The sequence below is a fragment of the Engystomops pustulosus genome, chromosome 3 (assembly GCF_040894005.1).
Source record: "Engystomops pustulosus chromosome 3, aEngPut4.maternal, whole genome shotgun sequence".
NCBI classification, from domain to species: Eukaryota; Metazoa; Chordata; class Amphibia; order Anura; family Leptodactylidae; genus Engystomops; species Engystomops pustulosus.
In genome coordinates this window covers 230619167-230642850 of record NC_092413.1, presented here as the reverse complement: position 1 = coordinate 230642850, position 23684 = coordinate 230619167, and the positions used below count along the sequence as shown (strand labels likewise).

The 23684-nt window shown below is 50.0% G+C and overlaps 1 protein-coding gene and 1 long non-coding RNA gene across 2 annotated transcripts in view; one reads left to right on the top strand and one right to left on the bottom strand.

The window, feature by feature from the left end:
- Positions 1 to 23684, bottom strand: part of LOC140122772 (fucolectin-like) — an 80664-nt gene that overhangs the window by 17134 nt on the left and 39846 nt on the right. The window lies entirely within an intron of this gene.
- On the top strand, positions 20543 to 23540 carry LOC140122782 (uncharacterized). The gene is made up of 3 exons (XR_011854373.1): positions 20543 to 20791; positions 21083 to 21204; positions 22858 to 23540. It is a non-coding gene; the product is annotated as an uncharacterized lncRNA (long non-coding RNA).

Sequence of the window (23684 nt, the reverse complement as noted above, 5' to 3'; positions counted from 1 at the left end):
CAAAGGTAAGTAGCTATGAATATGTACTTGTGTGTGTGGACCTCTTTTCTGGGTGGCCTGAAGCCTATCCTGTGACAAAAGCCACAGCAAAAAAACACAGCACAGAAGTTAATGAGGGAGCTAGTCTGTAGATTTGGGATTCCAGAGACCATAGAGAGTGATAGAGGTTCCCACTTTACAGGGGAGGTGATGAGGGAGGTATTGGGAGCACTTGGGATTGAACAGGCCTTCCATACCCCCTATCATCCACAGAGTAGTGGGAAGGTGGAGAGGTTAAATGGGACTCTTAAGTTAAAAATTCAGAAAGCCATGGAAGAGACAGGGAAGAACTGGGTTGATTGTCTTCCTTTGGCCTTATTTTCTATAAGGTACACTCCCAACAGGAAAACAGGCCTCTCACCTTTTGAGATTCTCTTTGGATCTGCTCCTAGAATGGGCTTATATTTTCCACAAGTTTTACAGATGTACCATGGAGAATTGACAGGATACGTCCAAGCCCTGCAAAAACATCTAGCTATGGTGCATAAACAAGTTTTGCTTCTATTCCAGACCATGATGCAGTAGGAGGATCACATAATCTACAACCTGGAGATTGGGTGGTCTTGAAGCGACACGTGAGAAAAAGCCTTGAGCCACGTTTTGAAGGACCATTTCAAGTCCTTCTGACCACATCTACTTCCGTGAAGTTACAAGGGAAGCCTAATTGGATTCACGCCAGCCATTGCAAAAGAGTATTGAATCCAGCTGCTCATGAAGATGAATCTGTATCTCCAAATGTTAATATTACTTAAGATACTATTGATATTACCCCTTGGAAGAACTTTCAACGAGATGTTGAGCGGGGATTGGGATAACTTGCTCATTAAGCATCACCAAGTCCTTTTAAAAGATATGGGAGATGATGTATTACCCAAAGATTGTTGGATTTGTACCCACAGTCCTGTCAGCTCTAGCAGTATGCCTTATCTAGCTATCCCAGTGGCTTTACAGTAATAGCTGTGCTGGAAAGTGAACATAAGGAGATGACTGTACCATTACCTGTAGCTGCGTGGGTGGAAGAGCCGTGGATGATATTTAATAGGAGTGGTCCACCGTTAGAGCAGACTGTCATTCCTTGGGCTTTAAATAATGTTAATCTTGCCTGTTATCCCAATTTTACATCTTGCAGTTGTATCCAAATTAGATCTAAAGGAATGTTTTTCTCTAACTCCAACTATACAGAGTGTGATGGTAACAAATCTGACATCACTCAATGTGTAGGAGTCGATGCCACTATTAATTCTACACTCCCCTGTGTTAGCATGTCCTTGCAAAACCTTGTTGCAGGTTTCCTTTCAAATGACACCTTTTTCCAACAGGAAGTGAGTGAAATCCTGAAGGTGAACATGCTAGTCAGATGGGTAGCAGAGCTTTTTAATGGCACTGTCGTTGGAGTACCGAAAAACATATATGTTGTATGTGGCCATCAGGCTTATAAATGGCTTCCTAGCAATTTTACAGGAGTTTGTACACTGGCTCGCCTTACTCCTGCCACTTTTATTGTCCCCAATACCAATGTAAATCTTATTCCCAAGCACACATTACACAAGAGAAAAGCAGATAATCTTCCTAGACCAGACGGACGCCCACATGTGGTGGAGATGGGAACAGCTAACACAATCTTCAGCACACTTTTTATTTATCCTATGATAATGCAGATGTGGGATAAATTGGTAGAAGCCACAGATTATCTAGATCAACAAATTTTTCAGATTTTGGGGGCTGTGAATAAGACAAATGTCATCCAGAGACAGTTAATTGTGGTAACCAACCAACATACATTAGTTTTAGATTACATCACTGCGTCCCAGGGTGGCATGTGTCAAGTCATAGGGCCAACATGTTGTCATTACATCGATCCTCAAGGCAACATGCAAATTAAGACAAATTTAGCAAAAATTGCTGATTTTAGAGATAGATGGCTCAAGGAGCATGATAGTAATAAGGACAGCTGGTGGTCTGACACATTCGCATCCTTAAACCCCGCCAATTGGTTTAAGGGTATTTTTGGGAGGCTCATGGGAGTTTTGCAAGCAATATTTCAAATCATTTTGTTATGTGTATTCGTTTATATCTGCATAAGAGTAGTAATCTGGCTTGTTGTAAAACTGTGGCGAAGGAAACCAAGGATTGTGCGATATCAACCTAGGTATACACCTAATTCTACAGAGGGAGTGGTTATACCTATGTACAATTTGGCCAAGTGAGTGTAGAGAACCTACCATTAATATTAGGACCGAATTAATTGTGTTGTGATATAATGTTCAGGATGCTCAGGAGGGAAGCAGGTGAAGAGGTTAGATAAGTCCTGGATGTGTGACTAGCACATGTCAATGTACCACCTGAGCAGTACCTGAAATTATTCACAAAAGGGAGGAATTGTGAGGGAATGGAATCCATTTTCTTTTGTGTAACATATGTTTTACTATACAAAGATCCCTATGAATAGCACCATCCCCCCAAGGACACTAATCATCTTTCAGAGGCTATTGGAATGTGAGCATGCTCAGTAGGCTCCTTTGTCTCAAGAACCTATAAAAACTGTCTGCAACCTAAATAAATTGGAATCCTCTCAAACACTTGTGAAGGTCTGAGTGATTCACCGAGCAGCTCGTACTATACAATGATTTGGAACCACATCACATCTGAGTAAGGAGATTTTTCTCCAACAACATGTTCTGCTGTGCTTCCCTATACTCATTGGGAAAATGCTGCTGGAAATAGGCCATGAACTGGACCCTGGGAGCATCTGGTGAGCCAGAGGGCAGGTCAGGGCGCTGCTCCATACTTCCGCCCTTTCTACAAGCTGTGCAGACTTGCACCAGTTTGCACCTTTTATGCAGAATTGTATCGCACCCTGAGTTCGCCAGATTCATAATAGTGTGCGCATTTCATGAGTCAGACGCCCCCTGCACACTACACAGGCAAACTGTACATTTCTTAGTAAATGTGCCCCATTGTCTTCGGCCCAGTCTGAGGTCCAGAACCCTCTGGAAGAGGTTCTCATCCAGGATATCTCTGTACTCTGTACTCATGCCCCCACCATGTGTCACTGCTGGCATTGTATTTGGCAGGTGATGAGCGGCGCCTGGTTTTGTCCACCACCAAAAAGTTCAATCTTCGCCTCATCAGAGCAGAGAATCTTATTTCTCATAGTCTGGGATCCTTCATGTGCTTTTTTGCACACTGCATGCGGCTTTCATGTGTCTTCAAAAGGGATGACTCTGATAAAGGTCAGTAATCAGTCCAGGACTATACAGGGGAACCTGGTCACTGACCTGACTCATAGATTACCGGTAGTAGCACTCTACAATTAGAGTGCGGGACACACAAGGTCCGCCTACACCCACCAGCACATGTCCAGTTCGATTGATCATCTGGATGTTCCAGAGGAGGCTGAGGAGAAGATCATGCGGTCAGATGAGACCACAATAGAACTTTTTGGTTTTCATTCCACAGACTGTGTTTGAAGGACGTAGGAGGATGAGTACAACTCCAAGATCACTTCCCAACAGTGTCAGATACCTGTCTAGCATACAGCGCAACCTCCACCAGACTTGGCAATAGCTGTCGGACTGGGTACGCGGTTTGGGTACTAACCCTGAATTGTCCCTGCAGGCTACAGACCTGCTCAAAGCAGATAAGCCACCCACAGAATCGAATCACTGGAGAAAGGTCGAGTAAACATAGCAGAGGTTGGATACAAAGAATAGGAAGTAATAACACGAGACAACAGGGAAAAGGTATGCGGAGAGACAAATGCAAAATCAACTAAATTGTTGACAGAATCTATCAGGGCCTTTCCAGACACAGACATATTTTTATCATTAAAGCTGATTTGCAATAAACCCTTAGGATCAGACATGGGGGGGGGGGGGGTACCTGAATGCCTGAGTGGCCTCCTTGACTACCTCTCATGTACAGTAGATTTTCTTGTGAGGACCTGGGTCTCGTAGGACAGCTCTGCAGGAAATGACCAGACTCTCCAAAGTAGAGACTCAAGACGTTTGGTTTCCAGTTGCACAGGCTCAGGTACAGAGACATTATCAGGAGGGACATATTTATTAGAGGTCAGAGAAGGTAACACAGAAAGATAACCAGAGTTTGTCCTGGCCTTGTGTCTTTCTAGAGCCTTGGTTAGTTCTAAAATGTCCAAGAATGTCCCCATTTAAAAATAGCCTTTAGGAGGGTTCACACCAGTTCAATGTTGCACAATACTTGCAGAACTCCATAGTATACTCATCAGCAGAGCGTTTGCCTTGCTGTAGAGAGAGGAGTTGAGATTCTGCAATGGAATGTGGGAGGTTCAGCATAAATTGATCCCAAGAATAAAAAAAAACACTAACCAGGGATGATCATTCCTCTGAGACAAGTACTGCTACCATCTGGGCTTGGGAGGTACTCTGAATTACAGAAAACATGATTCCCAGAAGGTTCTCACCTGAGAAACAATTCGGGAGCAACATTTCACCTATTTCCGCAAGAAGTGCTGCAGCAGCTTCAGACTGTTGAGCAATGGCCTGGACCTGGTTAGCCAACTCAGAAACCTGGTCAAAAGATTTAAAATTGTGTCCCGGCATTAAATTGGGGCTGGTTCTTCTGTCAGATACTTGTCCAGCAAATAATGCAACCACAACCAGACTTGGCGCTAGCTACAGACGATGCAGACAAACAAGCAGAGTCAGACAGAACCAAACCTTAAAAACTCATATTTCTAGGTATTCCTGATCCAACCTAGAATGAGTTCTGTTTCGGATCTTGTGAACCACATGGAGGGCCTAGCAGGCAGAGTTCATGCTTTGACAGAGCCCCAGGCACCTCCACAGCTCAGCAATCCCCGCCTGTTACCAAGGTAAATGTTGCTCCCGCATTGGACAGGTTTCGGACAGAAAAACCTTTTGATCACCTTTAAATAAAATTTTTATACGTGGCAAAATAGCAAAAAAATGAACCCTTGGGGTGATATTTCAATCCATATATTGAAATTCAGCACATCTGTTACTGCCTGCCTCCATTAAACCATAGCAGATAAGGCTGAAAGGCAGACCTGGAAGTCTCCGAGAGACTTCCTGCTGTCATAGTAACTGATCACCCCCCCATGATGTCACAGGGGGCGGCCATGCAGGAAGATGGGGAGCAGCACAAGGATCGGAGGTTGAGGAAGCCGCTGGCAGTAGAGAGGCCCCCGCTGGACACCAGGCCTGCGGTGAGTGCTGGGGGCAGCATCATGGCACCAGGAGGTGGCATGGGACGTTGGCTTCAGGAAGAGGGTCGGCTCAGAGTTTGGTTGGCGGCTCAGGAAGCGAGGATGAGTGGTCAGGTGCAGTGGCTACTTGGAGCCAGATCGCCGACTTCTCCTAGAGGAAGGTTGGCGGAGGTGGGGGATGAGCGGAGCCCCACCTCTAGAGGGCTGCATGCTGCTGGTGGGGTAGAGGGCATTAGAGGGTAGGGACCTGCTGTAGGGGAGCCACCACGTCTGGCAGCAGGGTGGATGGACAGGATGCAGGAGTTTTCGGGACGGGGTAGAGCCGGTTGCTGTGTGCTTCTGGCAGCGCCAAGGCGGTGATACTGGACATGTTGCGGCGGACTTTGGATGCGGCTTCGCAAGGGTCCAGAGAGGTGCCAGTGCCTTCAACAGGAGAGCCGGCAGTGTCATCTGGAGCTGTTTCGGGACCATCACCTCGTCCACAGCCAGCGGTTGAGTGTGAATGCAGTGGGGAGTTTCGGAGCAGTGTCAGTCTGTGGCGCTAGCGGTCCAGGTGGGTCCACAGCAACATTCATAGCACACATACCACTGGGGGAGGTTTTGGAAGTTGGTATCATTAGGAAGTGCTTCAGCTGGGGGAAATTTTGCAGAGCATTAAGAGGATGGCACAATCCATTGAGGGTTCTTTGGGGTCACTGCGTCAAGGGCCGGTGAGGGCCTGGGTAGGTGGGACAAGTGTTTGGTCGAGCGCAGCAGCGCTGTACAGGGCGCCTGTTAGTGGGGCGCTCGGGATGGCCAGGGGTGTAATGGAGAATGGGTTGCAGATGGAGAAGGAGGAAGGCTCTGGTGCGGATGGAATGCCGGCTGCTACAGGACAAGCTGGAGGATTTGCGTTTGATGGTGCAGGAGGCTTTGGTGAAGGCAAATATCACTCTGTGGGGGATACAGTCGCTGTTGGATAATCTGAACTTTGCTTGTTGTTTTTTTGTAGATGGCTGGCTCAGGCTATTGTGTCTCAAGATTGAGCAGAGAGCAGACTTGAGGGTATGGGACTGTTTTTTGGCGTCTTACAATGGTAAGACTTTGTGCATGGTGGCTCCTGTCTCTAACCAGGAGCTTCATTTGTTTACAAATTAGGCAGGGTGAGTGGGTTTCGGGGCCTTTTTCAAAGGGGAATGTAGTGTGAGTGGCTGGTAGAGTGGAAGGAGGGGGGTCTGACTGCCAATATGTGCGTGTTCGAATTATTCCCTTTTGTGGTTGCAGTCAAGCATTGGGGTGGCAGGTTGGTGAAGTGTGTGGTGTTCCATTGCAACAACATGGCAGTTAATGAACGCCTCTGGTGTTGGTCCTGCTTCAGCAGTTGGTGTTATGTTTGAGTTGGAATATTTTGTTTAGGGCGATTGAGGTTCCTGGTGTGGAGAATAATGGGGCAGATGCCTTGTCTCGCTTACAGCTGGATAGGTTTAGGGAGTTGGCGCCAGCTACTTGGTCGGCTTATTAGGAGGTATGGGGAAAGTGGTTCTTGTTTCAGGATGAGTGGTGTGCTTCGGGTATGTTGTGGTCAGATGGGTGGTGGTTTTCTGTTCCAGCAAGGGGTTTCAGGAGCGGTGGTTCACCGTAATCTGTCGGCTCTATCTTTCCTTTTTAAATAATGTGGGGGTGCTGATGAGGCACAGGTTTTCCTTGTTTTGCAGGTGGTGAAAGGTTTTGTAAGGGGTGGGGATCGTCCTGCTGCCAGGAGACCTGTTGTTTGTTGCAGGAGTTGGTGGATGTGCTTAGGGTGGTGTGTATGTTGGAGTACGAGCAGCTGCTTTTCTGTTTGGCCTTTATGTGGGTGTTTTTTGGGGGCTTTTAGGATTGGGAAGCTGGTAAGTGGAGGTAGAAATGGGTGGGGTATATTCAGTTGCCACGTGTGCAGTTCGTGTCGGATGAGGTACGGATCAGGCTCCTTGGGGCCAAAACAGAAAGGTTGGGAAAGGGTTTTTCTGGTCATGGTTATGGAGAGTTCACGGGAGTGAATGTAGCCGCTGACTTGTTTATGGACATTTTTATCAGCTAGACCAGTGGGGGGCATATATATGTTAGTGCACGAAGATGACTGGTCATTGTCAAAATTTCAGTTTGGGGCAGTTTTGAAGAAGTGCTTGGTGAAGCTGGGGGTAAATCAGAGGGAGTACAGTTCCCACTCTTTCTGGATTGGGGAAACCGCGGAGGATTCGCGAAGGGGGTTGAGGAGGAGGTGATGCGGATTGAGCACTGGGAGGCATTTTTGTTCTTACATCAGGATGCATTTGTTGGAGCGCATCTAAGGTAGCGGAGTTTGTACTGGGGGGACGCTGTTATGTTTTCTGTCTTATTGTTTAGGAATTAACACATTTCCAATGTTATTGAGCAGAGCTTGCTTGTTCATGCGCTGCACAAGTGGTGAGTTATGTATCCAGCTATAAGGGGTTAAAGGGACATAGAAAACGAAATCATTTAAAGGTTTGTTTGGTGTTTGACCCGACAGGATTATGCAAGGCTTCTGCCTTCTTGTTTTTCCATGGTATTTTGAGCTTCTATTCACTAGAAAGATGAGGAAGTAATTTCTACAATTTTTCTTAAGAATTCTCAAGAGGTCATGTGCAGTATACAGAAGAAGTAGTACTATGCACTGTGCATATATATATATACAGGAGAAGTAGTACTGTGCACTGCCCATATATACAGAAGAAGTAGTACTGTGCACTGCCCATATATACAGAAGAAGTAGTACTGTGCACTGCCCATATATACAGGAGAAGTAGTACTGTGCACTGTACATATATACAGGAGAAGTAGTACTGTGCACTGTATATATACAGGAGAAGTAGTACTGTGCACTGTACATATATACAGGAGAAGTAGTACTGTGCACTGTATATATACAGGAGAAGTAGTACTGTGCACTGTACATATATACAGGAGAAGTAGAACTGTGCACTGTCCATCTATACAGGAGAAGGAAGTGCTCAGCCTGTGGGTGTGGTTCTGGTTCTGATTGCAGCTCCAGGTGCTCTGTGTGTGAGAGCCAGGAGATCCCAGAGCAGCCAGGGCCTGTATTTTCTCCCCAGGGAGAGTGCAGGTCCTGGGAATGAGCAGCGGACGCCAGTCCAAGGCCTCCAGTTCCCGGACTAGGCCGGCGGGAGCTGGAGAGGAGCAGCAACCGGCCAAGCCAGCCGCAGTGAGAAGGTCTGAGCGGAGTCGCAGCAGTGCAGCTCCACATGGGTCGCAGCCAGAAAACCGTGGACGCCGAAAGGCCCCAGGTGGAGGTGAGGTGGCAGGACCCAGCAGTGCTCCTTCTGGAGCAGCCTCACAGCTAAGTACTCACGGGGGTGACCAGGACTGGTGGGTGCGCAAGGCCCGGGAGCCTGATGTCACCTATAGCACCCGCATTGTCGAGAACCTCCGTGAGTATGAGGAAGCCAGTAAGACCTTGTGGCGGCTCCGGGAGGAGCTGCGAGAGACCCGGGCCAAGATGGCTACAGCGACCAGGACCAGCAAGGTGGAGCTAGCGGAGATTGTAAAGCGGCTAAAGAAAAGCATCAACTCTCTGGAGGGAAGGAAGACCATCATCCTGCAGCACAGCGGCCCCTTCAGAGAGAAGATGGAAAACGATGACCGGTTCCGGGCCATGGAGGAGGAGAAAACCCGGAGACTGAGGGGCCTCCAGTCGCAGGTGGATGAGGAGGAGGTGGAAGAGACTGCACCAGAACATCAGCAGTGTCCATCTGATAGTCTGCAGCAACATCAGCAGACTCCGTACAGCGGTCCCTCTGCAGAGCATGTGGCTCTACCATCAGACTCCAGCTCTGCTGGTGAGGGGGAAGATGACACCAGCGGCCAGGGTGGGAGGCTGATGGCACAGATTCGCCTCCTCGAGTCTCCGGTCCATATGGAGAACATGGCGTTTGGTGATGATCTGGGACCGAAGATGAAAATAAAGACCAAGGCTAAGAAGATCTCGGCCAGAGAGGAGGTGAGACTTGTATATGTACCCCACCCTGTGCACCCCCCGCCAGCGGCAGGGAAAGCCCGTTGTGCGAGTCCCACTTCCCGCCCCAGCTCGAGTTCTGTTGTGGACCCTGAGCAAGGGAGTGGGAAGATAAAACCTGTGGCATCGCTAATGGCAACGGACGCCATCTCTGCTTGTGGTAGCAAAGGTGGCGTGGGGCAGACATCGGCAATGAGGCCGAACAGTGAGGGCGGCCCGGCATGTTCTGGTTCTGGTGTTCAGGTCCGTCCTTCAAGATAAAGGATAAATCAACCTCCTGCCCCTCTACATTCATCGTTCTCTCTCCCCCCTCCTCGAGGGGGGAAACTGGCCCGGAGTCTGCTGATGGGGACGATGAGTCTGACGGTGGGGTGAACAAGGGGGCAATGGATATGTCTGTCTCCCTAAAGCGTAGAGGTTGCTCCTCGTCAGACGGTGGTAAGGAGGGGGGTGGGAAAAAGAAAGCCGTCTAACTCAATCACTCTTGATGCCGGCACCCATTCCGTTGACGCTGGCGTCCATTAATGTCGCCAGCATTAAGTCTGATGCGGCTAGATTTGCGGCCTTTGATTTTCTCGCCACTAGAGCCCGCTGTGAGTACTCCGGCTGCCCTGGAACCTGTGGCAGCTGCTAAGCGGTTGCCGCTGTGTGAAGGGGCAGTTGGGGCAAAGGAACCCGATCCTCCTGGAGGAAAAAAAAAGGACGCTGGACTGGATGGGACTGTCTCAAGCCTGGGGTCGGCCGCCTGTCCTGGGGAGATAGTCCTATCCCCTGCGGCAAAGACTGCAGCTGGTCCAGCCACTGTGTGTGTGGAAGCTAGTGTACCATCTTGTAGTGTGAATAGTGGTGTGAATGGTGGTGGTAATGTTGTTGTAGGTGGTGGGTCTGTAGGGTCAGTGGGGGCTGGTCCATCTGCCCCCCCGGTGGCGGCATCTCAGGCGCGCAGTTATGCGAGTGTCGCTACTGGGGCTGCTGGTGTATCCTCCCCATCACCAGACTTTGGGGACGGCATGTTGCAACGGCGCCTCCTGGAGGCCCTCAGAAGGGGAGAGAGAACGATGAATGTAGAGGGGCAGGAGGTTGATTTATCCTTCTGGATAGACAGGTTTGGCCTGTCAGCCTTCCGAGAGGAAAGAGGGGGAGACACTGTGTGGTCTCTCCCGACAGCCGGGCCAGTGGGGACTGGTAGGAATGTGGTCCGTCTTCGCTGGAGGGGCAGTGATGCGTGCCCTCCAAGGGCAAAAGTAGTAGAGCTCCTTCTGAGGATGAACTTCAAGGCAGTTGACATCTTTGCCTTGATACATCCCTATGGCACCCCCATTTTTGACATCAGCTTTGTTCGGCCGGAGGGCCTTGAGCTCTTTTGGTCGAATTATGAGCTGAGGCGCAATGAGCCCAGCTGGCGGGATTTCGCTGTGCAAGCGGTGTCCCGTCAAAATGAGGTCAAGAGAGTGACCGTTTTAACATGTAATGAGTCACTTTCATGCATGGATATTATGACCTGGTTGAACAGGTATGGCGAAGTGGTGGCAGTTCCTAAAAAGAACTTGGATGAGTTTGGCATCTGGTCAGGAGCCTGGACCTTCATGGTTAAGTTGAGGCGTTCAGGAGGCACGGTCACCCACATTCCCTCCTCAGCTTTCTTGGGGAGGGACAGAATCCTGATCTTTTACCAGGGGCAGCCAAAGGTCTGCCACAGATGCGGTGATCCCACGCACTTTAGGGCCAACTGCCATGTGCAGAAGTGCGCATTGTCGGTGGGGTTGGTCATCTTGCCGCAAACTGTGAGCAGATCAGGTGTCATCTGTGTGGTGAGCTTGGTCACCCGTTCAGTCGCTGCCCTCGCTCCTTTGCCAATATAGTCGGAGCCCCAGTGGGAGAGAGCCGAGGTGTTGCTCCTGCTGTGGAGGGTTCTGCTAGGGCTGAAGGGGCAGAGGGGCCAAGGAAGAAAGGCAAAACCATGCCGCCTTCTAAGTTGAGGCGGCTTGAAGGCCGTCGAAGGAGCAGAGAGCTTGGGGAGCCCCAGGCTGCTGGGGTGAGCCATAGCCCTGTTCCTGAGACAAGTGCTGCCGCAGCTGAGGCCCTGGGGGAACAGGACTTGGATGAAGAGGTCAGGAGGCTGGAGAAAGAGGAAGAGGTCATCACCACTGGTTCCTCTCTTTATGAGAGTATGGATGAGGACAATAGGAGGTGGCTAAATGAAAAACGTAAGAAGGGTGCCAAAAAGAAAAAACGCAAAACTGTAAAAGCTGCAGCCGCTTCAAAGGAAGGCCAAACCACCTCCCCTTTGATTGTTCTCTCAAACCGTTTCCAAGCCCTCAAGAATATCTCCTCTTCGGAAGAGGAGGTGGGGGGTAAGGATCCGGAGTCAGTGGCGGTAGGTCCTGTGGGGGGCACCGAGTCTCCCTCCTCGGAGGATGAAAGGTCCTCGAGGGGGGAAACTGGCCTGGAGTCTGCTGATGGGGACGATGAGTCTGACGGTGGGGTGACCAAGGGGGCAATGGATATGTCTGTCTCCCTAAAGCGTAGAGGTTGCTCCTCGACAGACGGTGGTAAGGAGGGGGGTGGGAAAAAGAAAGCCGTCTAACTCAATCACTCTTGATGGCGGCACCCACTCCGTTGACGCTGGCGTCCATTAATGTCGCCAGCATTAAGTCTGATGCGGCTAGATTTGCGGCCTTTGATTTTCTCGGCCGCGTTGAAGCCGACATTTTATTTTTGCAGGAGACCAGGCTGCCAGATTTGGCGGCCGTGTATAAAGCTAAGAGGGAATGGAGACACGGGCCTTCCTATTGGTCTCTTGCGGCCGAGCCGTATAGCGGAGTGGCGGTACTTTTTACCGCACCGGTAGAATGCCGACGGGTTATTGAGTTAGAAATGGGGAGGTGCCTGATCCTGGATGTCCTCATGAAGGGACAAGAACTTCGCCTTATTAATATCTATGGTCCCCAGTCTTGCTGGAGTAGAAAGTGTCTCTTTATGAGGATCAAGCCCTACCTTTTTACAAGTCGGCAGGTGGTCTTTGGAGGAGACTTTAATGCTGTCACAAGGCTCCAAGATAGGGGAGGTTCCATAGACACGCTGACTTATGATAGCGTAGCACTTAATAGCATAGCTAGTGAGGCTCGCCTGGTGGATGTCCACATCCGGCACACCCCAGGCCACGCGGGGTTCACCTATTATAGGGGTAGCTGTAGGTCTAGAATAGACAGGTTTTATTTAAAGGAGGAAGCCATTTCTTCAGCAGTGTCCGTTGTTGAGGTGGAGTTCTCCGACCACTGTCTAATTTTGTTTTCTCTGAATGTTACAGAGACCCCCCGGATGGGAAGAGGCTACTGGAAGCTCAGTTCGTCTCTCCTGGAAGAAGCAGAGATAAGACAATCGTTTGAGGACTTTCTTCAGAGCCAGGTACCATTGCTGGGCCTTTGTAGCAGTAAGTCAGAGTGGTGGGAGATGCTCAAGAAAAGGGTGGTGAGATTCTTCCGCCAGCTCTCGAGCCTCAGGAGCCTGGACAGGTACCGCCTGTATCAGGGCCTGAGGAGGAAACTCGAGCATCTCGTCTCGACTGGAGGTAGTCGTGAGGACATCTCCAGAGTGAAATCCTTGCTGAAGAGGTGTCAGTACGATAGACACGCATCTTTGGTTTTTGAGAGGGATTACGGGAAATACCGCTCGCCCGACCCTTACAGAAACTGCAAGATGTCAGTGAGTAGTAAAGTTGTCACGGGACTGGTTGACAGTACGGGATCCCTGAAAAGGTCCAGATCAGGGATTCTGGAGGTCGTCAGATCCTTCTACTCACACCTCTTGGGCAGGAAGGATCTAGATCGGGATGTGATGTCGGCTTTCCTGGCAGAAGCTGTCCCTGAGCCAGAAGTAGACCCCTCTCTTGATGTTTTGACAGAGATGATCAGAGAAGAGGAAGTCAGCCGGGCGATTGAAGGGCTCGCCCTCAAGAAATCGCCAGGCCCGGATGGCTTAACATCTGAGTTTTATAAGACCTTTAAGGACGCCTTGGTTCCCCTCTTGACTGAGGTATTCAATGAGTGTCTTTCCTCGGGCGCTCTGCCGAAGTCAATGAGGAGGTCAGCCCTGATCACCCTGTCAAAGGGTAAGGACCGATCTCGTATTGAGAACTGGCGTCCCATAGCGCTTCTCAATACGGACAGAAAGGTTTTGGCAAAGGTGCTGTTTAATCGGCTGGTGCAGTTTGCGCCCCGGCTCCTTTCGGGGACCCAGCACTGCTCTGTTCCAGGCCGCAGTACATTTAGTGCTGTGCTCTGTGTTCGGGAGGCAGTGGAGCAGGGCAGGGCTGGTAACTGGAAGGGGTACTTTCTGTCCTTGGACCAGGCAAAAGCGTTTGATCGGGTTGACCACGAGTACCTCTGGTCTGTCCTTCTGAGGTATGGCCTGCCGGGTGGGTTTGTCAATTGGCTAAAGGTTTTGTACGCAGGGGCAGAGAGTTTCCCGCTTGTGAACGGTTGGATTGGCCGCTCATTTGAGGTCGGGTCTGGTGTTCGCCAGGGTTGTCCTCTGAGCCCACTTCTATACGTGTTCGCGATTGACCCATTCCTTAGGAGGGTCGATCGTGGCCCGTTGGTAGGAGTCGGGATGGACCAGGCGGCACCGGAAGCCACTCTAAGGGTGGTAGCGTATGCCGATGATGTCACCGTTTTTGTGTCCTCAAGAGGGGAGGCGCAATGGGTGATGTCGGAGGTTGACCGCTACTCGGAGGCTTCTGGGTCCAAGATCAACCGGGATAAGTGTGAGAGTCTCTGGCTGGGAGAGGGAGGTCCAGGCTTTGATCTCCCGGACACTCTTCCAGGGCCCAAGGACTCTGCCAAAGTTCTCGGCATCGAATTTGGCCAGGGGGATTACCCCATGCAAAACTGGGACGGCAGGCTTAAGATCGCCACTCAGAAGGTTAACCAGTGGAAGGGTTGGTCTTTGACCCTCAGAGAAAGGGTTCACCTGATCAAAATCTTCCTGCTCCCGCTGCTGATTTATCTGGGCAGTGTATGTGTCTTGCCACAGCCTCTCTGGGCTCGGGTCTACAGTCTGTTCTTCCAGCTGTTATGGGGGAATAGACTGAACCTTATCAAGAGGGAGGTTACTTACCGCACGAGGAGACAAGGAGGGTTGTGTATGGTCAACCCTGTGGTATTCCTAGTGAATACCTTTCTTAAAATTAATGTTGCAAACCTCTGGAAAGAGAGGGCTCCTCCGTGGGTATACTCCTGTAGGGGATGGTTTCGGCCTTTCTTCCAGGAATGGGAGACAAGAGGGCAAGTGAAGGATCTTCGTACACCGCATGGGCATCTTCCGGCTTACGCTACCCCGGTTCTGAAGGTGATTCGCCGGTGGGGTCTGGGAATGTGGGAGATCAGGACCATGTCGAGGAAACTCCTTGACAAGAGGGTTCTGTTGACCCATTTCCAGAAGCCCCTGGCCCTCAGGGATTGCCCAAGTCGGGATCTTGTGGTGGGTTTGAGACTTTTGAATTCCATCAGGATCCCCTTGAAGTTTTGGGACTTGGCTTGGCGCTGCTTCCATGGTAAGCTGTGTGTGAAGGACAATTTGAAGAACACGAGCTCTGAGGAAAGGGGTTGTCCCCGGTTGGAGTGCGGTGGTCTGCTGGAGAGCATGGACCACTTCCTGCTTCATTGTCCTTTTAACACAGAGGTGTACAACCGGGTGGGCGCTTCCCTCTATTGGCCCGGGTTGGCCGGTCTCTCCTATGCGGAGTGGGCCTATGGAGCATTCAGAGGCCTGGGTGGCCGGGACCGATGCACTTTATTTCTAGCTAGTCTAGTGGTCAGGTACCACACGTGGAACGCACGGTGTCTAGTATCAGCTCAGAATAAAATCCTCCCGGTGGATGAGGTGGTTAGGAACATTCTGGGTGACCTGGTGAAGGTGCGCTCTCTGGACTATGAGAGGCTGGGCACGGCGAGGGCTTCTCTCCTTTGGAGGGGGTTCTCCTTTAGTGTCCCTTAGTCTTTTGTCTCCATTCCTGGTGTTGGGCTGATGCTGACACTGCAGATTTTTGTTTTGTTTTGAGGATCCGGTAGATGTGGGGCTTGGAGGCGCCGAACTTGGGCTTTGTGGGAATAATAATGATAATTTGTGTAGTTTTTGAATTGTTGTGTTTTATATTATTATTAATATATTTTTTTTTTGTGATAGTAATGTGATAGTAGGGGGGTGTTAGGTGGGGTGGGGGGGGGGTGAGTATGTCGGACACTATGGACTATGGACAATGGACACTGGGACTTGGGGTGTGGAGGGGGGGGTTCTAATGGGGAGGAGGAGGGGAGGAGGGGAAAAAAAATTATAAAAAATTAAAAAAGAAAAAAATTTGCAAAATTAAAAAAAAAAAAAAAAATTACAAAAAATTAAAAAAAAAAAAAATTTCCAAAATGGGAAAAAAAAAAAAAATGTATGTAGTCGTCATGGTTGATTTTCGTTATGATTATTGTATATATTATATTGCTTATTAATGGTTTATTTGTGTTGCATTTTCCTGGCAGTGGACCGGCAGGGTCAGTTTTTAGTTTCTGTTATGATCCCGGTGAGGGCCGTTTTCTGTTATTATTATGTGTATAGTGTCAGTGTGAGGCGTGAGGTGCGAGGTGCGAGGTGTCGGCTGGACCAGCGATTGTTTCTGTTGACTTTGATGATTTATGTTAAGTTTTATACTTTCATATAAAATAAAAGAGTTACAGGAGAAGTAGAACTGTGCACTGTCCATCTATACAGGAGAAGGAAGTGGTCAGCTTGTGGGTGTGGTCCTGTTTGAAGCTCAGGTGCTCTGTGTTTGTGAGATCCATCAGAACCCAGACCAGCCAGGGCTTGTATTTTCTCCCCAGGGAGAGTGCAGGTTCTGGGAATGAATAGTGGACGGCAGTCCAAGGCCTCCAGTTCCCGGACTAGGCCGGCGGGAGCTGGAGAGACGCAGCAACCGGCCAAGCCAGCAGCGGTCAGAAGATCGGAGAGGAGTCGCAGCAATGCAGCTCCACGCGGGTCGCAGCCAGAAATCAGTGGACGCCGAAAGGCCCCAGGTGGAGGTGAGGTGGCAGGACCCAGCAGCGCTCCTTCTGGAGCAGCCTCACAGCTAAGTACTCACGGGGGTGACCAGGATTGGTGGGTGCGCAAGGCCCAGGAGCCTGATGTCAGCTACAGCACCCGCATTGTGGAGAACCTCCGTGAGTATGAGGAAGCCAGTAAGACTTTGTGGCGGCTCCGGGAGGAGCTGCGAGAGACCCGGGCGAAGATGGCTACAGCGACCAGGACCAGCAAGGTGGAGCTAGCGGAGATTGCAAAGCGGCTAAAGAAAAACATCAACTCTCTGGAGGGAAGGAAGACCATCATCCTGCAGCACAGCGGCCCCTTTAGAGAGAAGATGGAAAACGATGACCGGTTCCGGGCCATGGAGGAGGAGAAAACCCGGAGACTGAGGGACCTCCAGTCGCAGATGGATGAGGAGGAGGTGGAAGAGACTGCACCAGAACATCAGCAGTGTCCATCTGATAGTCTGCAGCAACATCAGCAGACTCCAGCTCTGCTGGTGAGGGGGAAGATGACACCAGCGGCCAGGGTGGGAGGCTGATGGCGCAGATTCGCCTCCTCGAGTCTCCGGTCCATATGGAGAACTTGGCGTTTGGTGATGATCTGGGACCGGAGATGAAAATAAAGACCAAGGCTAAGAAGATCTCGGCCAGAGAGGAGGTGAGACTTGTATATGTACCCCACCCTGTGCACCCCCCGCCAGCGGCAGGGAAAGCCTGTTGTGCGAGTCCCACTTCCCGCCCCAGCTCGAGTTCTGTTGTGGACACTGAGCAAGGGAGTGGGAAGATAAAACCTGTGGCATCGCTAATGGCAACGGACGTCATCTCTGCTTGTGGTAGCAAAGGTGGCATGGGGCAGACATCGGCAATGAGGCCGAACAGTGAGGGCGGCCAGGCGGTGGGGCACGGCATGTTCTGGTGTTCAGGTCCGTCCCTCAGTGAGAGGGGGGGGGGGGCGGCCTGGCACTAGAGCCCGCTGTGAGTGCTCCGGCTGCCCTGGAACCTGTGCTAAGCGGTTGCCGCTGTGTGAAGGGGCAGTTGGGGGCAAAGGGACCCGATCCTCCTGGAGGAGAAAAAAAGGACTCTGGACTGGATGGGACTGTCTCAAGCCAGGGGTCGGCCGCCTGTCCTGGGGAGATGGTCCTATCCCCTGCGGCAAAGACTGCAGCTGGTCCAGCCACTGTGTGTGTGGAAGCTAGTGTACCATCTTGTAGTGTGAATAGTCGTGTGAATGGTGGTGGTAATGTTGTTGTAGGTGGTGGGTCTGTAGGGTCAGTGGGGGCTGGTCCATCTGCCCCCCCGGTGGCGGCATCTCAGGCGCGCAGTTATGCGAGTGTCGCTGCTGGGGCTGCTGGTGTATCCTCCCCATCACCAGACTTTGGGGACGGCATGTTGCAACGGCGCCTCCTGGAGGCCCTCAGAAGGGGAGAGAGAACGATGAATGTAGAGGGGAAGGAGGTTGATTTATCCTTCTGGATAGACAGGTTTGGCCTGGCAGCCTTCCGAGAGGAAAGAGGGGGAGACACTGTGTGGTCTCTCCCTACAGCTGGGCCAGTGGGGACTCGTAGGAATGTGGTTCGTCTTCGCTGGAGGGGCAGTGATACGTGCCCTCCAAGGGCAAAAGTAGTAGAGCTCCTTCTGAAGATGAACTTCAAGGCAGTTGACATCTTTGCCTTGATACATCCCTATGGCACCCCCATTTTTGACATCAGCTTTGTTCGGCCGGAGGGCCTTGAGCTCTTTTGGTCGAATTATGAGCTGAAGCGCAATGAGCCCGGCTGGCGGGATTTCGCTGTCCAAGCGGTGTCCCGTCAAAATGAGGTCAAGAGAGTGACCGTTTTAACATGTAATGAGTCACTTTCATGCATGGATATTATGACCTGGTTGAACAGGTATGGCGAAGTGGTGGCAGTTCCTAAAAAGAACTTGGATGAGTTTGGCATCTGGTCAGGAGCCTGGACCTTCATGGTTAAGTTGAGGCGTTCAGGAGGCACGGTCACCCACATTCCCTCCTCAGCTTTCTTGGGGAGGGACAGAATACTGATCTTTTACCAGGGGCAGCCAAAGGTCTGCCACAGATGCGGTGATCCCACGCACTTTAGCGCCAACTGCCATGTGCAGAAGTGTGCATTGTGCGGTGGGGTTGGTCATCTTGCCGCAAACTGTGAGCAGATCAGGTGTCATCAGTGTGGTGAGCTTGGTCACCCGTTCAGTCGCTGCCCTCGCTCCTTTGCCAATATAGTCGGAGCCCCAGTGGGAGAGAGCCGAGGTGTTGCTCCTGCTGTGGAGGGTTCTGCTAGGGCTGAAGGGGCAGAGGGGCCAAGGAAGAAAGGCAAAACCATGCCGCCTTCTAAGTTGAGGCGACTTGAAGGCCGTCGAAGGAGCAGAGAGCTTGGGGAGCCCCAGGCTGCTGGGGTGAGCCATAGCCATGTTCCCAAGACAAGTTCTGCCGCAGATGATGCCTTGGGGGAACAGGACTTGGATGAAGAGGTCAGGAGGCTGGAGAGAGAAGAAGAATCTTTCACCTCTAGTTCCTCTCTTTATGAGAGTATGGATGAGGACAATAGGAGGTGGGTAGATGAAAAATGTAAGAAGGGTGCCAAAAAGAAAAAACGCAAAGCTGTTAAAGCTTCAGCGGCTTCAAAGGAAGGCCAAACCACCTCCCTTTTGATTGTTCTCTCTAACCGTTTCCAAGCCCTTAAGGATATCTCCTCCTTGGAAGACGAGGCAGGGGTGAGGATCTGGAGTCAGTGGCGAGACCCCCTGGATGGAAAGAGGCTATTGGAAGCTCAATTCGTCTCTCCTAGAAGAAGCGGAGATAAGACAATCCTTTGAGGACTTTCTTCAGAGCCAGGTACCATTGCTGGGCCTTTGTAGCAGTAAGTCAGAGTGGTGGGAGATGTTCAAGAAAAGGGTGGCGAGATTCTTCCGCCAGCTCTCGAGCCTCAGGAGCCTGGACAGGTACCGTCTGTATCAGGGCCTAAGGAGGAAACTCGAGCATCTAGTCTCGACTGGAGGTAGTCGTGAGGACACCTCCAGAGTGAAATCTTTTTAACTCCCTCTTTGAGGCAACACTCAACCTGTCCCTTTCTCCCTCCCTATGTTATTGAGATGTTATTTAATTTTGTAATGTTTTACCTTTTGTATTTTATAGTTAATTTCAAGTCACAGCAGGCAGAATAGTGGAAGATGTGAGATGGTGGTCGCTTGGTTGGCCGACTTGTCAGCTGGGAGTCCAGCTGAGCATACAGCTTCCAGAGCTCAAAAATGTGTGATTCTATCCCAAGTGCCTGATTTTGGACATTACAGGTTAATATATAAAATGAATAAAGCTGTGACCTAATTTTCCACCCAGCAAGAAGTGTCTGTCATATTTTGGAAGTTACTTATATAGTTTACTGATATTTGTTTTATGGGTAATCTATTAAAGTGCCCTTACAGGTGGTTTACATAAGGTGTTCTGTTGCATGCCCTCCAGTCTTGGCGCTGTATCCATGGAAAGCTGTGTGTGAGGGACAATCTGAAGTGTAGGAGCTCTGAGGAAAGTGGTTGTCCTCAGTCGGAGTGTGGTGGCCTGCTGGAGAGCATGGACCACTTCCTGCTTCATTGTCATTTTAACAAAAGGTGTACAAAAGGGTTAGCCTGAGTTGTTCGGTCTCTCCTATGCAGAGTGGGCCTATAGGAAATTCAGGAGCTTGGGAGGCTGGGACCACTGCACTTTATTCCTAATCAGTGCCGAAATTGGGGTCACATGAAGACTAATGCAACCACGACACAAGGGTCATGTGCGACACACATGTGGTGCAGACACTTTTTAAATACCTGTAAAAGTAGTTTGCACCTAAAAGAATATGCAAATTTTGAAAACCGGCGCACATCGATTAAACAACTATCACCCGCATGAGCCCTTTCCATGCGTCCTTACTGGCACATTTACTATACTGCATTGTACAAGTGGGGAGTCATGTACCCAGCTAGGAAGGGGTTAAAGGGGCATAGAAAAGCATTTCAAAGTTTTTCTTGGTTTTAGACCCTAGAGGATTACACAAGTCTCCTGCCTTCTTGTTATTCTTGTTTTTCTAGGCTATTTTAAGCATCTATCCACTAAAATGATGAGGCAGCCATTCTCCTACTCTTCTTGAGAATTCCTAAAAATGAAATTTTATGAAAAAAAAGGAAAATTAGTTCATGTGGAAGAGTATAAATTCTGCACCACAGGAGCATCAGAGACATCACAGGGGCATCAGAGACATCACAGGAGCATCAGAGACATCACAGGAGCATCAGAGACATCACAGGAACATCAGAGACATCACAGAAGCATCAGAGACATCACAGGAGCATCAGAGACATCACAGGAGCATCAGAGACATCACAGGAGCATCAGAGACATCACAGGAGCATCAGAGACATCACAGGAGCATCAGACACATCACAGGAGCATCAGAGACATCAGTACATCCTCAGGTATTGTCCACATTGTAGATGCAGTCACCAGGATCCTCTCATTACTAGCAGGTACTTACAGGGGATCCCCACATCACACATCTGTCACATATCATACCTGTCCAGCCAATTCACCAATGGAACGTGCCGTAAATATGGGAGATGGGATTAAGGAACAGTTGCACCAAATTATATCTATGTAAGCCCTAAAATATTTTAATGTGGCTTCTTTTTGATTTTGATTCCCCAGAGCTGCACTCACTATTCTGCTACTGGTGCAGTCACTGTTTGCTTGTTTTTTCCTGATTCCAGGTGAAGATGGGACACATGACCCTCACACTGCTGTGCCTGGCCGCTTACATCCTGGCTGTGACGCCTCTGGAGCCTGATGCTGTGTTCAGAGCAACCACTTATATCAATAACAACATCTTTTCGTAAGTATTTTACAAGTAATGTTTGACCTGGTGATAGTCACATACACGGCCCCGACCATCCACACATCATGTTACACATGTTCCCGGGGTTGATATTGTACTTCTTCACTGTGGTACCAAACCTTCTGCCCCAGGGTCTGTATTTTCCTTTCTTTAAAGATGCTTTGGTTACACTTCAGGACTGAAGGGATGAAACCTTTTTATAAAATAATTTTTAAGCACCAACAGTATCAAAACTTCTGTCACCACCACCGCCACCAGCACCACCACTGTCACCACCACCGCCACCAGCACCACCACTGTCACCACCACCGCCACCAGCACCACCACTGTCCCCGCCACCAACACCACCACTGTCACCACCACTGTCACCACCACCGCCACTGCCGCCACAGTAACAACCGCTACTGTCACCACGACTGCTATTGTCACCACAACTGTCGCCGCCACTGTCACCGCTACCACTATCACCGCCGCCACTGTCACCACTGCTACTGTCACCTCCACTGTCACCACCGCTACTGTCACCTCCACTGTTACCACTGTCGCCACCGCTGCTACTGTCCTGCTTATTCCCAGTTTTCTCTCCCTCAGACTCCATCGGGCCCGGTAGCTCAGTTTGTAGAGCATCTAATAGTTTTAGTCAGATTATTGCATCTGTCGCCTGGCTTCTCCTCTGCCTCTCCTCTCTGCTGCCCGGCTCATCCCTCTGTCTCCTGGCTTCTCCTATGCTTCTTCTCTGCTGCCCGGCTCATCCCTCTGTCTCCTGGCTTATCCTCTGCCTCTCCTCTCTGCTGCCCGGCTCGTCCCTCTGTCTCCTGGCTTCTCCTCTGCCTCTCCTCTCTGCTGCCCGGCTCATCCATCTGTCTCCTGGCTTCTCCTCTGCCTCTCCTCTCTTCTGCCCGGCTCATCCATCTGTCTCCCGGCTTCTCCTCTGTTTCTCCTCTCTGCTGCCCGGCTCAGCCCTCTGTCTCCCGGCTTCTCCTCTGCCTCTCCTCTCTGCTGCCCGGCTCATCCCTCTGTCTCCTGGCTTCTCCTCTGCATCTGTTGCTGGGGAATCAATATTCACATTGGGGTCAATGTTCCCTTTTTTATTTTTTGGGGGGAAGGGGTCTCCACCAACCTCAATCTGTCCCTGTGGTTTCTACTTGGAGAAATATAGGGGGACAGAAAGGTAATGTGCACTACATTTCTCGTGCTGTAGATTTTATGCATAGACAAGGGGGTGTGGATGAAATGTTGGTGTAACCTCTGCCAACCAATAGGAGATGTAATGTTAGAGAACGTGTCTAACAAGTCTAGTAAATATATTAAACAGACCCTTGTCATATATGTGTCACACTTGGGGTACATTCACACAGCCGTATGCATACGGAGGTGCGCTGGAGAGGAGGAGGGGGTGACCCCTCTCCATAGAGAATAGCCCTGCATGGCCGCACACACAGGGAAAGATAGAGCATTCCCCTGTTGCTGTCTATGGGGACAGACAGTCATGTGAATGTACCCTAACATGTATGATTGTGTGTAATCTCCAGCTCTGTGTGTTATATCATCTCTCATGTCCATAAGGAATATATAGGAGGAGATATTACCTTCCACCAAGAATATGATTCATTTTTTTCACTTTCTTTATTATTCTTTTCGCTATAACAGGGGCCTTGAAGGAGAATATGCTTTTTTTTGTCAAGTTCACAGCAAATTAATGTAATGGCGGTCTACAAGAAGCGGCTCTGCAGACTGCCGTGGAGGATATAAGCAGCCGTACGGTGCAGAATAGACTAAATAGTGGACACATCTATGAAGGAGGTCGACTGGTGGCAGCTAAACCCATAGTAACAGGACCTTATACTGATCATGCAGAATATCGCCTGCTATACCCTACCGCGTATTCCGAGCACAATGATTCCCCTATTGGGTGGCTTTTGGGCGACGCTGCTGACCGGCTCGGGTGTGTCATATTCTACTCCGCGCTCTCTCCTTGTATTGACCAATGTGCTAATCCTGATGTCAAATATAATCTTATGTACGGACTACGAAGTCTGAGAAATCTTCCCAGCAACAGAGCCTTTGCCTTCAGATACGTGTACGGCCCTGATCGCGATCAGATGAAGTTATTTATTTCCTGGCCATCTCTGAACAATGCGATCCCGTTATATCGCTGCAACAATAACAACTGCAGGAAATGCATTGACAATAATGGAGCAATAGATCCTGTATGTTATTCCTAAGTACAATACATCTACTCAGTGTCACTTTCCTTTGATTTGAATGAAACTTGATCTACAAATCCTCTTTTAACCAATCATCTGCTACCAATAAATTCTATCAGCATCAAATATGGACTGAAGTTACTTTTTTAAATGTTTCATTCTTGATTTTCTTGCACTGGTCATAGGTCACATTGGAGCCCGGTGGACGGTAATATTTAGTAATCAATGCCAGGCAGATGCTGGAAAGGCAAATACAATCAGGGCTGGGAC